Source organism: Onychostoma macrolepis, chromosome 04, assembly GCF_012432095.1.
Source record: "Onychostoma macrolepis isolate SWU-2019 chromosome 04, ASM1243209v1, whole genome shotgun sequence".
Taxonomy (NCBI): domain Eukaryota; kingdom Metazoa; phylum Chordata; class Actinopteri; order Cypriniformes; family Cyprinidae; genus Onychostoma; species Onychostoma macrolepis.
In genome coordinates, this window is record NC_081158.1 from 723,119 (window position 1) to 735,704 (window position 12,586).

The 12,586-nt window shown below is 38.9% G+C and overlaps 2 long non-coding RNA genes across 3 annotated transcripts; both read left to right on the forward strand.

The window, feature by feature from the left end:
• Positions 1 to 1,088: 1,088 nt before the first annotated feature.
• On the forward strand, positions 1,089 to 3,946 carry LOC131539475 (uncharacterized). 2 transcript variants are annotated; one of them, XR_009270878.1, is made up of 7 exons: positions 1,089 to 1,134; positions 1,384 to 1,448; positions 1,853 to 2,010; positions 2,119 to 2,230; positions 2,494 to 2,690; positions 2,888 to 3,030; positions 3,251 to 3,946. It is a non-coding gene; the product is annotated as an uncharacterized LOC131539475 (long non-coding RNA). The 2 variants fall into 2 exon arrangements; XR_009270877.1 differs by having other exon boundaries at positions 2,455 to 2,690; positions 3,251 to 3,944.
• Positions 3,947 to 11,434: 7,488 nt separating this feature from the next.
• LOC131539363 (uncharacterized) lies at positions 11,435 to 12,581 on the forward strand. Its single transcript, XR_009270838.1, has 3 exons — positions 11,435 to 11,509; positions 11,979 to 12,062; positions 12,541 to 12,581. It is a non-coding gene; the product is annotated as an uncharacterized LOC131539363 (long non-coding RNA).
• Positions 12,582 to 12,586: the final 5 nt, after the last annotated feature.

A 12,586-nucleotide genomic window follows, 5' to 3' on the forward strand; every position in this document is an offset into this window, starting at 1 on the left:
TACTAGTCATATTTAAAAGAAAACCTTAGTTAAAGGGATAGTTCAACCAGAAAAGAAAATTCCAAACCTGGAAAAACTTGAGGATGAGTAAATGATTACAGAATTTTTGGGTGAATTATCCTCTAATTAAAAGTGTTATCTTGCATACTCTAATACACTTAAGGTATTGAGAGTAAAAGTAAAGGTATTTACAGTATTGTTCTGAAAAAGAATTAGTCAGGATGGTTTGCATTAATATTACTGCTGCACTAATGTGTGTTGCATTTTACTTCTGAATATGTTCAAGGTTGTTAAATTTAAAGTTGCCTACTTCATATACTGTTGGGTTTAATCTACAACAATGCGTCATGTTGTAAAAGACCATATTTTTGTAGTGTTGCTGTCCTGTGAGAAAAAAAGAGAAGAAAACTTAGTACTTCACATTTGTATGAGAATACTTAAATGTACTTCCTTGCAGTCCACCACTGATTATTTTGAAAATGAAAGCAACAACATTTTGTCAGAATATTAACAAATTGATGCTAACTATATCAGAGGCTGCATCTGAAGGACTCAGACCGGCCATGCAGGGCACTGGTCAGCTGTCACAGCTGCCGCCGAACATTGAGCTGTTCGATGCCCTATTTGTTTATTTATTTATCACCATTTTATTTTTATGCTTAACTGCCTAAAAAATCCGGGTTGCAAACCTGTCTACAAATGCATGGTCAAGACAATGAACTATATAAAATCGCACCTTTGTAAGATATGAGTCAGCATTTGAACTGCTATGTGTGTGTGTGTGTGTGTGTGTGTATTTTGTAGTTTTCCCATTATTCAAGTAATCTCCAAGCAGTACCTGCATTTAAAGTTGTAATCCAGCAATTAAGGACGCAGCAAACCAGTGTAATTTACCTGGCCTCGGTCTTGGCTAAGCCTGAGGTACATCACCGTCTCCTCCATTATCAACTCTGGCTCCACCTGTCCTGTCAGGAGGGCAGCTCTCCTCTCGCACCTTTGCTATGCGACAGGAGCGGCAATCTGGAACACCTGGTGGCGCAATTAGTAAATCCTGCAAAGGCAGAGCGTCTTAAGCACTTCCAAGGGTCCTTCGTGCACTTCGGAGAAGTCTGATGATGAATGAGCTGAGACTGGGTATGTAACAATGAAATGTCGTCCAATTGAGTACTCACTCTCTTAAACTTTAAATCTTGAAAGAAATTATTTTTTTTGTGTTTGTGTGTGTGTGTCTGTGAACATGATTTAGTGTGGTGAATGTAAACTACGCTGTCATAACAAGCAGCAGGAAAGCACCTTTTTAACTTTGTGGTATACTGCATGCTCAAAACATCAGCTCATAGCATTGTTTATTTACTCACATGGCAATTATCTTTTTATTAACAGGCCAAAGAAAAGGGCTCACTGTGCATGAAGACTTTTTCTGCAGGACCAAACAGCACTTCAAACAGGTAAGATGTATTACAAAGAACCTAACATAAATACAGGAAATTTGTGCAATAGAAGTAGGCATGTTTTTGTAACTGAGAGTAGAGTTATTAAACCAACATGACCATACATTCTTTAAGGTTTCAAAGATGTCCCGTAAGAGACCTTTGCCAGGACAAAAGTGAAACCTTTTAATTTATTTAAAGAACCAGCCAAGTGAGAAAAGACAGACAAACACACTGTCAGAACAGCCAGAACGACTGATGGAAACGACAGGACAAACAGAGGAGCAACACACAGGACAGAGAGCGCAGGAGACAGGACAGACTGACGAACACGTTATTATGCAGCAACTACATGGATTGTTAGTCACATACTTGTATTAATGACAACCTCTTGTTTTGTGTTATTTATTGATTGATTCAAGATGAAAATCAGGCCAGGTTCAAGAGGCTTGTGCAGACATTCACTGACCCTATGACAGAAGTGTACCTGCTTTTCTTCCAAGCCACCGTACCAACTTTCACTTCTTTCAACTTGCTTCTTCAGAGAGAGCAGTCGTCAATATTTTTGTTACATGATGAGGTGGGATTGGATTTAGCTGTTTTTTTCCATTCTGTGTTTCTTGCTGATATCTGCAGGGATCCTCTAAAACAGGTTTCACCTACTATTTTTTTTAAATGTCTGTTATAGATTGTGAAATTTGTACGCAAGCTATGTCCCAAGTTTATGGTTCCAGCAGCTCTGCAGGGCCATGAGGAGCCTTGTGAAATTGCCTTTAAAGAGAAGGCAAACCATTTACCAGGTTAGTGTTTGACTATTATTATGATCAAACACTGTGATATGTGATATTTAGCCTTGTACCTAGCCTTTTGCCACTTCATGAGTAGAAACCTAGTAAGGTTTGTGGTAGTCCTTCCATTAACCGTGAGCTTCTGGTTGGATTCTTGCCGTATGTGTCTAGCTATATATTGCCGCATCAGCATGATAAACCATTTCTGTTAACCTGATATGCTGTAACTGTGACAGGAAGAAAGTTGGATTCACAACCAGGGCTAAACTTAACAGATTACTCGACGAGGGTGACATCACACCACAGCAGGTGGATGTATTCCATGAAGCTGTGTTGTTTCCTGACAAGTGCTGTGGACTATGCATTTAAGAAGCTGCCACTGGAAGAGCCACTGATCAAACATGCAAAATTCGTAGATGTACGGCAGAGGGCTGAAAGTGACACTGAAGATGTCCTGTACTTTTGTTGAAAGGTTAGGTTTTTTTTTCTCTAATTATTGTCTATCATCTTAGCTAAAATACCCTGCGTTTTATGATGAGGTATGTTCACTCCTAAACTGCACATGAGCTATTCTTATGTGGCTTCTCCTCAAAGATGCGTATAAACTGCTGCTGGTTGATGACAGTATACCTAAAACTTAACAACTTGTAACTCTACTTTCATAAATAGGTTTCCCCATCTCCTCCCATACCATGGGCCAGAGGAGCATGACCTTCTGGGTGAGGAGTTTCTAAATTATCAGACCATGCCAATGATATCCCTGCAGGACAAAACTGAAATGGAAAGCTTCTGGGCTGAAATGGAAACATAAGGTAAACTTTTTTTTTTTTTTTGTCTTTCCTTTTGGCAGGTGTGGCTTGGCTACATCTGTTGCTTAAAAATTGTTGCATGCATATGTATCATGCATAATTTGCAACATGCATGTTTTTATCTTTACTTTGTTAATGGATCAACCTACAGTATACTTACAGTATTAATCAATCAAAAATCAAGGTATGTTCTTCCATTGTGTTCTTGGCACATTTTCCATAGGTGATAGGAGCCAAAGAACTCGAGAGGCTTGCTGCCATCGCCAAACTGGTCCTGGTGTTGCCCCATGCAAACGCAGATGCTGAGAGGGTGTTTTCAGTTGTGGGACTGAACAAAACCAAGAGAAGAAACAGCCTAGCATTGGATGGCACCCTGTCATCAATAATGACCATAAAGATGGCCAATCTGGAGCCCTGCTTCAAATGGGAGCCCCCCTCAGATATCATCAAGGCCTCCAAGAAGGCCACAGGCCAGTATAACCATGCCCACAGATCATAGACAAGGACTTTACCCAGCTTCTGATCTGCATCTGATACTGATTATGCCTCATTTTAGTTATTTTTGAAATGCATTCGTTTTATTGCTTGAAAAAGTTGCACTGTTTAAGCACAATATTTGTTTCTGATGGCCCATGTGGTGGGAAGAATAATATCCCTCCCTAACTAATCTTGTGTCGTTTTTGGCTGAACATTAATCATCAAGTGCTCTTAAGAATACAATTATTCACAACATAGACTAGGTTTCAGTTAAGAATTAGTTTAATACCATTCTAATCATAATATCAATCAACCTACCTAGGTCAAATCTTAAACACTGGTCTATGAATAAGGCTTTATTGTGGTACATAGGCAGTCATTTAGGCACAACAATAGTTTTCTGGTTGAATGTTCAGCTCAAGTCTAGAAGGCCCTACAAGTCATTATGCCGAACATGAATCCGAATAAGTTCAGGTATTGCACATCTTTAGCAGACCGCCCAAAAATCCACTAGAATGCAGGAAATCACATCTACTTAATCCAATATTTCCTGGGGCTGGACCTTCAGCTATGTCTGCTTCACAGAATGTAACCAATATTGTCCATCTCCAGTAGGCTGCCCCTATCAACGGCTTTGGGCCTACGTTTGAATGTTTGAAAACGTTTGAAAAACTTCAATGAACATGAACACAACATAAACAAGGAGTTTATTTCTAATCAAAAATGAATGAAGTTTGATACAATGTTATTGAATAAAGGAATTGAGGTGATGCAACATTACACGTCATTTTTAAAAGATGCTTCACCTAGGATGTAAAGGTACTGTTTCTGCGTCAGTTTCACATCATACATCAGTTGCTTAACACAATGAGCAAGTTTGAAAAAGAAAGCTTTCAGTGTGATGAGGTCAAAATGAACAGTTTTATATGTAGTCTAACAGGAATAAAGAGTATATCAATCTTCCAGATTATACATGAACCAAAATGGTTTTTAACAGGAGCAGATAGTTAAATAGATGGAAAATGAAAACTCAAGAGATGCAGTGTGAGGTTTAACATTTTATTCATCATATGAGATACTTAGAAATGATGAACACAGAAATGACAAAACACAAGAATAAGTAGGTTGTATATAAATGGTAGTCGCATTAAATGATAATCTAAATATAAAGGTACTTATAATAATATAAATAATTGCTTGTAATACAACCTTGCTTTTTAAAGTAAATAAAAGATGGTCTGTTGTGAAAGGGATGACAATTCATAATTAGAAAATGCATGTATGCACGTTTAGATTAAAAAAACATTTTTTCCTTTTTTTTTGTGAGAAACACCACTTCCCAGAACCTCACTGTAGGCATGCATGTATGGGGTAGGCAGGTACCGATGTTGGTATGGATGTATGTTGGGATGTAATTTATGGTAGAGGACTTCCCACAATTGTATGCATGCATGACTGCAGATGTACAGTATGTAGGTGTTTGTATAAATGCACATACATGCATACAAGAACATGTGCACATTATGTATGTTTGCAGACGTTTGTGTGTAATTGTATGTATCCATGTAGTACATGTGTATGTATGTGTATAGATGCATACAAGAACGTGCACATTATCTATGTCTGCAGATGTTTGTGTGTAATTGTATGTATCCATGTAGTACATGTATGTGCATAGATACACACAAGAACGTGCACATTGTGTATGTCTGAAGATGTTTGTATTAATGTGTACAGGTGCATCTCAATAAATTATAATGTCATGGAAAAGTTCATTTATTTCAGTAATTCAACTCAAATTGTGAAACTCATGTATTAAATAAATTCAATGCACACAGACTGCCGTAGTTTAAGTCTTGGGTTCTTTTAATTGTGATGATTTTGGCTCACATTTAACAAAAACCCACCAATTCACTATCTCAACAAATTAGAATATGGTGACATGCCAATCAGCTAATCAACTCAAAACATCTGCAAAGGTTTCCTGAGCCTTCAAAATGGTCTCTCAGTTTGGTTCACTAGGCTACACAATCATGGGGAAGACAATCATCGACACCCTTCACAAGGAGGGTAAGCCACAAACATTCATGGCCGAAGAAGCTGGCTGTTCACAGAGTGCTGTATCCAAGCATGTTAACAGAAAGTTGAGTGGAAGGAAAAACTGTGGAAGAAAAAGATGCACAACCAACCGAAAGAAACGCAGCCTTATGAGGATTGTCAAGCAAAATCCATTCAAGAATTTGGGTGAACTTCACAAGGAATGGACTGAGGCTGGGGTCAAGGCATCAAGAGCCAATTTGGCTACAGTTGTCGTATTCCTCTTGTTAAGCCACTCCTGAACCACAGACAATGTCAGAGGCGTCTTACCTGGGCTAAGGAGAAGAAGAACTGGACTGTTGCCCAGTGGTTCAAAGTCCTCTTTTCAGATGAGAGCAAGTTTTGTATTTCATTTGGAAACCAAGGTCCTAGAGTCTGGAGGAAGGGTGGAGAAGCTCATAGCCCAAGCTGCTTGAAGTCCAGTGTTAAGTTTCCACAGTCTGTGATGATTTGGGGTGCAATGTCATCTGCTGGTGTTGGTCCATTGTGTTTTTTGAAAAGCAAAGTCACTGCACCCGTTTACCAAGAAATTTTGGAGCACTTCATGCTTCCTTCTGCTGACCAACTTTTTAAAGATGCTGATTTCATTTTCCAGCAGGATTTGGCACCTGCCCACACTGCCAAAAGCACCAAAAGTTGGTTAAATGACCATGGTGTTGGTGTGCTTGACTGGCCAGCAAACTCACCAGACCTGAACCCGATAGAATCTATGGGGTATTGTCAAGAGGAAAATGAGAAACAAGAGACCAAAAAACAGAGGTGGGTAGTAACGAGTAAAATTTTTTTGGGTAACTAATACTTTTAGAGTACATTTAAAAATGGGTACTTTTACTCTTACTCAAGTACATTTTAGTGAAAAAACGGTACTTTTACTTCGTTACTGTGGGTGACGCTCCTCTCGTTACTTTATCTTAATGCAATACAAGTTAAAAATCCTTTTACCAATTTATTTCAAATGCGCCGTCTACTTTTTCTCTGGGCAATGAGCGATGCCCTTTCGCGAATGATTCATTCTTTTGAGTCAATTCTGTTCAAAGGCTTGATCAAACCAGTTGGCAAACCAGTGAATTGGTTCGCGAATCAGTTTGAATGATTCGTTCAGTTCCCTGCCGCACGCGCTGAGTCGTCGGAAGCGGTTCTCACTCAGATAACAGAAAGTTTAAGAACATCAAGAGCGTTGAAGACGTGGCTTTGGATCAACAATCAGTTGAAAGTAAATCTGCAAAGGCTATGGTTTGCTAGCTATGAAGATCTTTATTAGACGAACCGCGTGTGCTGTCGGTTCCACAGGTATAGATTCGATTACAGTACACGATACCACTATGACATTACCAGTTTGTTGTACATGTACCTTACACATTAAATACAATGTATAATTTATTCATTAAATAAGCTGTCACAGAGTATGAAATAAACACCCGCCAAACCCGCGTTAGTTCCAGGAAGAATGACTTTGCCTATAGACACAATTAATATTGATATTTTCACAATATTTACGCTTGCAGAAATAAAGGCTACATTAATTTCATTTCATTTAGCGATGCAAATCAGAATTTTTTATCAGCTGTTACTCCAGTTTTCAGAGTCATATGATCCTTCAGAAATCATTAAAATATATTGATTTATTGCCAGTGTTCCTGCAAACACGTCCACTTGGGGCCCACATGGGCCTCACTTGGGCTAGTTGGGCTTTGGCTGGGCATGGGCTCAGAGTGGGCTTTGTTGTTGGGCCCCACATGGGCAGTAGATGGGCTAAATTAAGTGGGCTCCAGCTGGGCTCCACTCCTAAGATATTACCTAAGTTTTCATATATAATATATTCAAAATTGATTATGTCAGACATGTATGCTATTTTTAACAATAGCCACTGGGCTAGGTCCACTTTTTATACAAATTTTATTAGACTATTAAGCTATTTAGAAGCCATAGCAATTTAATAGTGGTCTTAAGCACTATATGACTTTCAACAGACAAGTTTGCCACAGCAGGTTTCCTCACAAAATATTAAAATATGGTTCAAACCCTAAAGTAAGCAGTGCGCGCACATCTGGAAAGCTCCACCCCCATCACCGAGCGAAAGAAGTTTGCCCAGCAACAACTTTGCCGCCTTTGAGTCTGATGTCCGTTAAGGATCCATTACAGTGTCGTGTGGACAAAAGACAGGTAAGAATCTAACTCAATGTATAATAAACGGGATGATTTTACCGTATGATGTATGTTAACCAAAAGCTTTTTTGGAAAGTATTAGTTAAGAGGTCTGGAACTAGCTTTTAGCGAATGTAAACCAGTGAGGTAGCTGTGTAGCTTTGGTAAGGTTAATTAAACCTGGTTAAAGCTGCGCGTTGAACAGACGAGTTTAATTTATTAAGTCAATATCATGCATATTTTGAGCTTATTTTGAGTGGTTGACTTGAATATATTTAGAAGAATTTGGTTGTGAACTTGTTAGCAAAGGCAGTCGAACAGGCATAGTTAATAGCAAGCTGTTAAAAAAAAAGCTGTAAAATGCCCATTTCTCCGCTTTTACCAGCTGGTGACGTTTTAATGTTTGCACTTGTTGCATTTACAGTTAACGTTAAAGCAAAAACACTGATGAAAGTCCATTTGAATGTCAGCAATGTTTTATCGGCTAGGGTGTGCCAATACTCCCGCCAGGGAGCACACAGAGAAGCGGAGTTTAACTGCTGCACTACGAATTCACCTCTTAAATGGAACAAATAGCGACGTGGAAGGGTTTTCCATAGTAATAAGGGACTCATTTATCTACATAAATATGTTTATTTGTCTGTTACATTAAGGCGACGTGTGAATTGTTTAATGCGTCGTTTAATATTGTGGATTAATCGACAGTGTTTTCCAAAGTTCCATATTGCCATGCACCTTAGCTACATAGGCCGACTGATGCAGGGGTTTTCCTGCATTTTTTTTCGTGGCCGCCAAATTATTTTATCGGTGAATGACTGCTGTGTGCCTGGGCGAATATAAGAACGAGCAGAGAGAGAGCCCCGCCTGGCACAAGACTCTCACCGTCTTCAAACAACGTGAGCGCTGTCTTGCTCTCTCTCCCTCGCGCATATTAATCGAAATCAATTGACACACGATAGTAAAAGGTTAGGCCTTAACAGAGATTAATGCTATCTTTCAAATAGTGTACTGATCAAATTGAAGGCTACTATAAGAACAGTTGGTAAAATCAGCCACATTAATACATGCTTCACCAAACTATATGATTTGCAATTGTAACAGTTTGTCATTCCCGATCCCCTGTAATCATAGCTAAAAACTAAAATGCTTTTTTTTTATTTTCTATTTTTTTATAGAAATAATGGAGTGTTCAGAAAGAACTAAAAGGAGGAAAATATCAGCGAAAGTGGAGGAACATTTGCGTCTCCTTGAAAAGGAGTCTATGATTGATGATTTGTTGACACATAATTCTGAAAAGGAATACCCACTGGATGATTTGTTAGAGCATACTGAAAGCGAAGATTCCACGGACACTTTCTATGATGCTTGTGATCAGAACTGTTTTGAGAATTCCTCAAATGATTTAGAAGATGAAAATTCCTCAGATTCTTTTTATGATTTTAACATTTCCTCATTTGATGATTTGGATTTTGAAAACTGGGTGCCAGGTGATATGCCTGGTTGTGATAGTGACTGTGATTTGCATGGAGATGAATGTTCTGACTTGGAAGATGATAATGATGATGATTCGCGTAGGCTTGCAGAGTGGGCTGCAGAATTCAACATATCACAAACAGCGCTGTCTGCACTTCTTAAAATCCTAAGGAGAAAGGGCCTTGATATCCCAATGGATGGCAGAACTCTTATGTCCACTGACAGATTGTGGCGAATATGGCTGGGGGGTCCTACTACCACTTTGGAATCGAAAATGCTCTCATAGCTGAACTAACATCTTTAGGGCATTTAGCAAATGTGACTGATACTCTCACACTTCGAATTAACATCGATGGATTGCCCTTATTCCGTAGCTCCAGTATGAGTCTGTGGCCTATTCTGGGTATGATTAAGGAAATTCCAGAGTGTAGTGTCTTTGTAATTGGAGTGTACTCAGGTGCGTCCAAACCCGCAAATGTGCAAGAGTATTTACAAGAATTCATTGTAGATATGAAAGCCGTTTCTCAGAGTGGTATTGTGTACAATGGTCTACATTTCAGGGTACCATTACCCGATGCTTTTATTTGTGATGCACCTGCTCGTGCCTTTCTTAAATGCTCCAAAGGCCATACAGGCTATTATGGGTGTGAGAGGTGCACTCAAAAAGGCCAGTACATTAATGGGAAGGTGGCTTATCCTGAAATATCAGCAGAGCTCAGGACAGATGAGCAATTTGGTAGGCAAGGCTATCAACAGCACCAACTGTCAGCCTCCCCCCTAAATGATCTGGGTATAGGATTAGTTACCAGTTTTGTGTTAGATTATATGCACCTTGTGTGCTTGGGGGCAATGCGTAAGTTAATATTTCTTTGGTTGAAGGGGCCGCTGAAATGCAGGCAATCTATGAAGTTTTTTGTTGTAATGTCAGCATATATGGTTTCTATCAGGCAATATTTACCTAGCAATTTTGCAAGGAAACCACGATCCTTGTTTGAATTCAGCACATGGAAAGCTACAGAGCTTCGCAATTTTACTTTACACTGGCCCTGTTGTTCTCCTCAATAATATACCCAGTAGAATGTACAGAAACTTTTTACTTCTATCGGTATCTATGAGAATTCTTCTGAGTCCTGCCTTATGTTCTCCTGACAATTGTGACTATGCTGAGGAGATTTTGAAACTCTTTGTAACAGATTTTGCTGCAATTTATGGCACTGAATTTGTCAGCTATAACATGCATTCATTGATCCACCTAGCTCAAGATGCACGAAAATTCGGCCCGTTAGATAGTGTTTCAGCTTTTCCCTTTGAGACATTTTTAGGTAAACTGAAAAAACTTGTCCGTCGGCCTCAAAACCCTGTCCAACAACTCGTCAGGCGGATCCATGAGAAGCAGAAAGTGGCAAGCCAAAAGACCACATCAGTTTTCAGCCCACTTAAACAGCTCCACTTTTCTGGACCATTGATTAAATCAATTGCAACATGGGAACAATACAGGCGTTACAATGATGGACAGACACTGATCTCCTCCTCTTGTGGCGATGACTGTTTTTCTGTAGGGGGAAGGATTCTTATTGTGCGGAACATTTTGTCACATTCTGGAACTGTTAAAGTCCTGTGTAATTTCTTTTTGAAACTGCCAAATCCTTTTTCACCTATCCAATGGACTCATCATGTCTTGGAATTCTGTTTGTTTTTAATTTATCTGAAGACTAGCAGCTGTTACCTGTGGAGGAGTTAAAAACAAAAATGGTGTTATTGCCACTCAAGACTGGATACGTGGCATTGCCACTCCTGCACTAGTGTGCTATTTTTTTTATTTATTTATTCATTTTATTGTTTTAATTTTTTGTATGTATTTGTTTTTCTTTAAGCATGTTACCTTTCGCGATAGTTGAATTTATAAATAGTGGAGGATTGGCAGTTATACCGACCAAATGGTTTATCGGGCCTGAGGAGGATGAATGCTACTGGCCACCAGCAAGGACGAACATGGCTAAGGCAGTCATAGAGCAACAGGACCCTCACACTGACTGGGCGACATACAAGTTGACTGTCAAGAGAAAAGTCGGTAAGGTGTCCATTTGTATGAGATTATCTGACATGATAAGTTCTCTGTTGATTCGGTTTAAATTAGCTCTGAATGAAACTAATTGCCACTCATTTGTCTGTCTCCCAAAGCAATGTATGAAATTGCCCGCACAAAATTAGTCAAGTATGAACAGAACACAGATGTACCAACCGAGTCCGATTCTACAGAGAATACGGGAAGGGGGAAGCGCAAAAAGAGGTGATGCTATTTGAACTACTACTACTAAATGGATGATGAAAATTTGAATTTCCCAATGACACAGGAAGGACAAGTTTTGTTAAGTGTATTTGGCTCAAAGCTGTCAAAACGAGGGAGGTAGACAACAGATATACAATTAACCAATAAATAAAATTAAATGTAATCAATTAATAAAAGTAACAATCACATGTTTAGGGGGAAAAAAGAGATGTATACAAATAGATGTGCATGCCTGAAGGGGGAATGGGGTATTGGAACAGATGTTAAAAATCCATGTGATGGTCTCTCTTGTACCCAGAGTGTTGTCATACTGTATATAGATCAGTCATGGAAATTCTCTGGTGGAAATGTGTACGAACCCTGTGTATAGTGGTATCACTTGTTGTCCAAAATGTATATATATTTTGTAACCACCTGTTTTTAAAATGCTTTAACTCATTGATTGTGCTTGTATATTATAAATTTCTAGGCGAGTGATTTTGTCCAGTGAGGATGAGGATGATGACAATTGGTCCGGCAGTCAAATCAGGCCTACACCTCCATCCACCCTCAGGTAATCACCTCCACACTGTAAAAAAAATTACCGTTTTAGTGATGATCGTTTCCTTTGGTTGGGTGGTTTGATTCTTGGGTGGTTTGGTCTTTGAACAGTGTTTAGCAAAACCCCAGAAACCACGATGATCAAGTTTTCAGCCTCATGAACTAGAATAAATCACTAATCTTATTTCTGACCAAAAAAGATTAGAACATCTGAACCTGTTTATTCTTAATAAGAACTTCTGTTTCCAATAGACACAAAATGTTGAATTGGCTCAACTACAAAAGATTTGTTGCAGAATAGTGGCACATCTCCAGAAAACAAATAATGTCAAGTTGACTCAAATAAACTTTTTTTTTTTGTATCACAGACAGCTTATTTTCAGTTCATACTGTTATTTACAAAAGTTAAGTCAAAAAGAAAAAGCTTGGGGAAATTGGTATTAAGATTTTTTTTGTTGTACAAGATTTTTACAGTGTGGATTTCTGTACAGTGCATCCACCCTCAGATCTGTGCAGACACCTGCACCGCCTCCATCC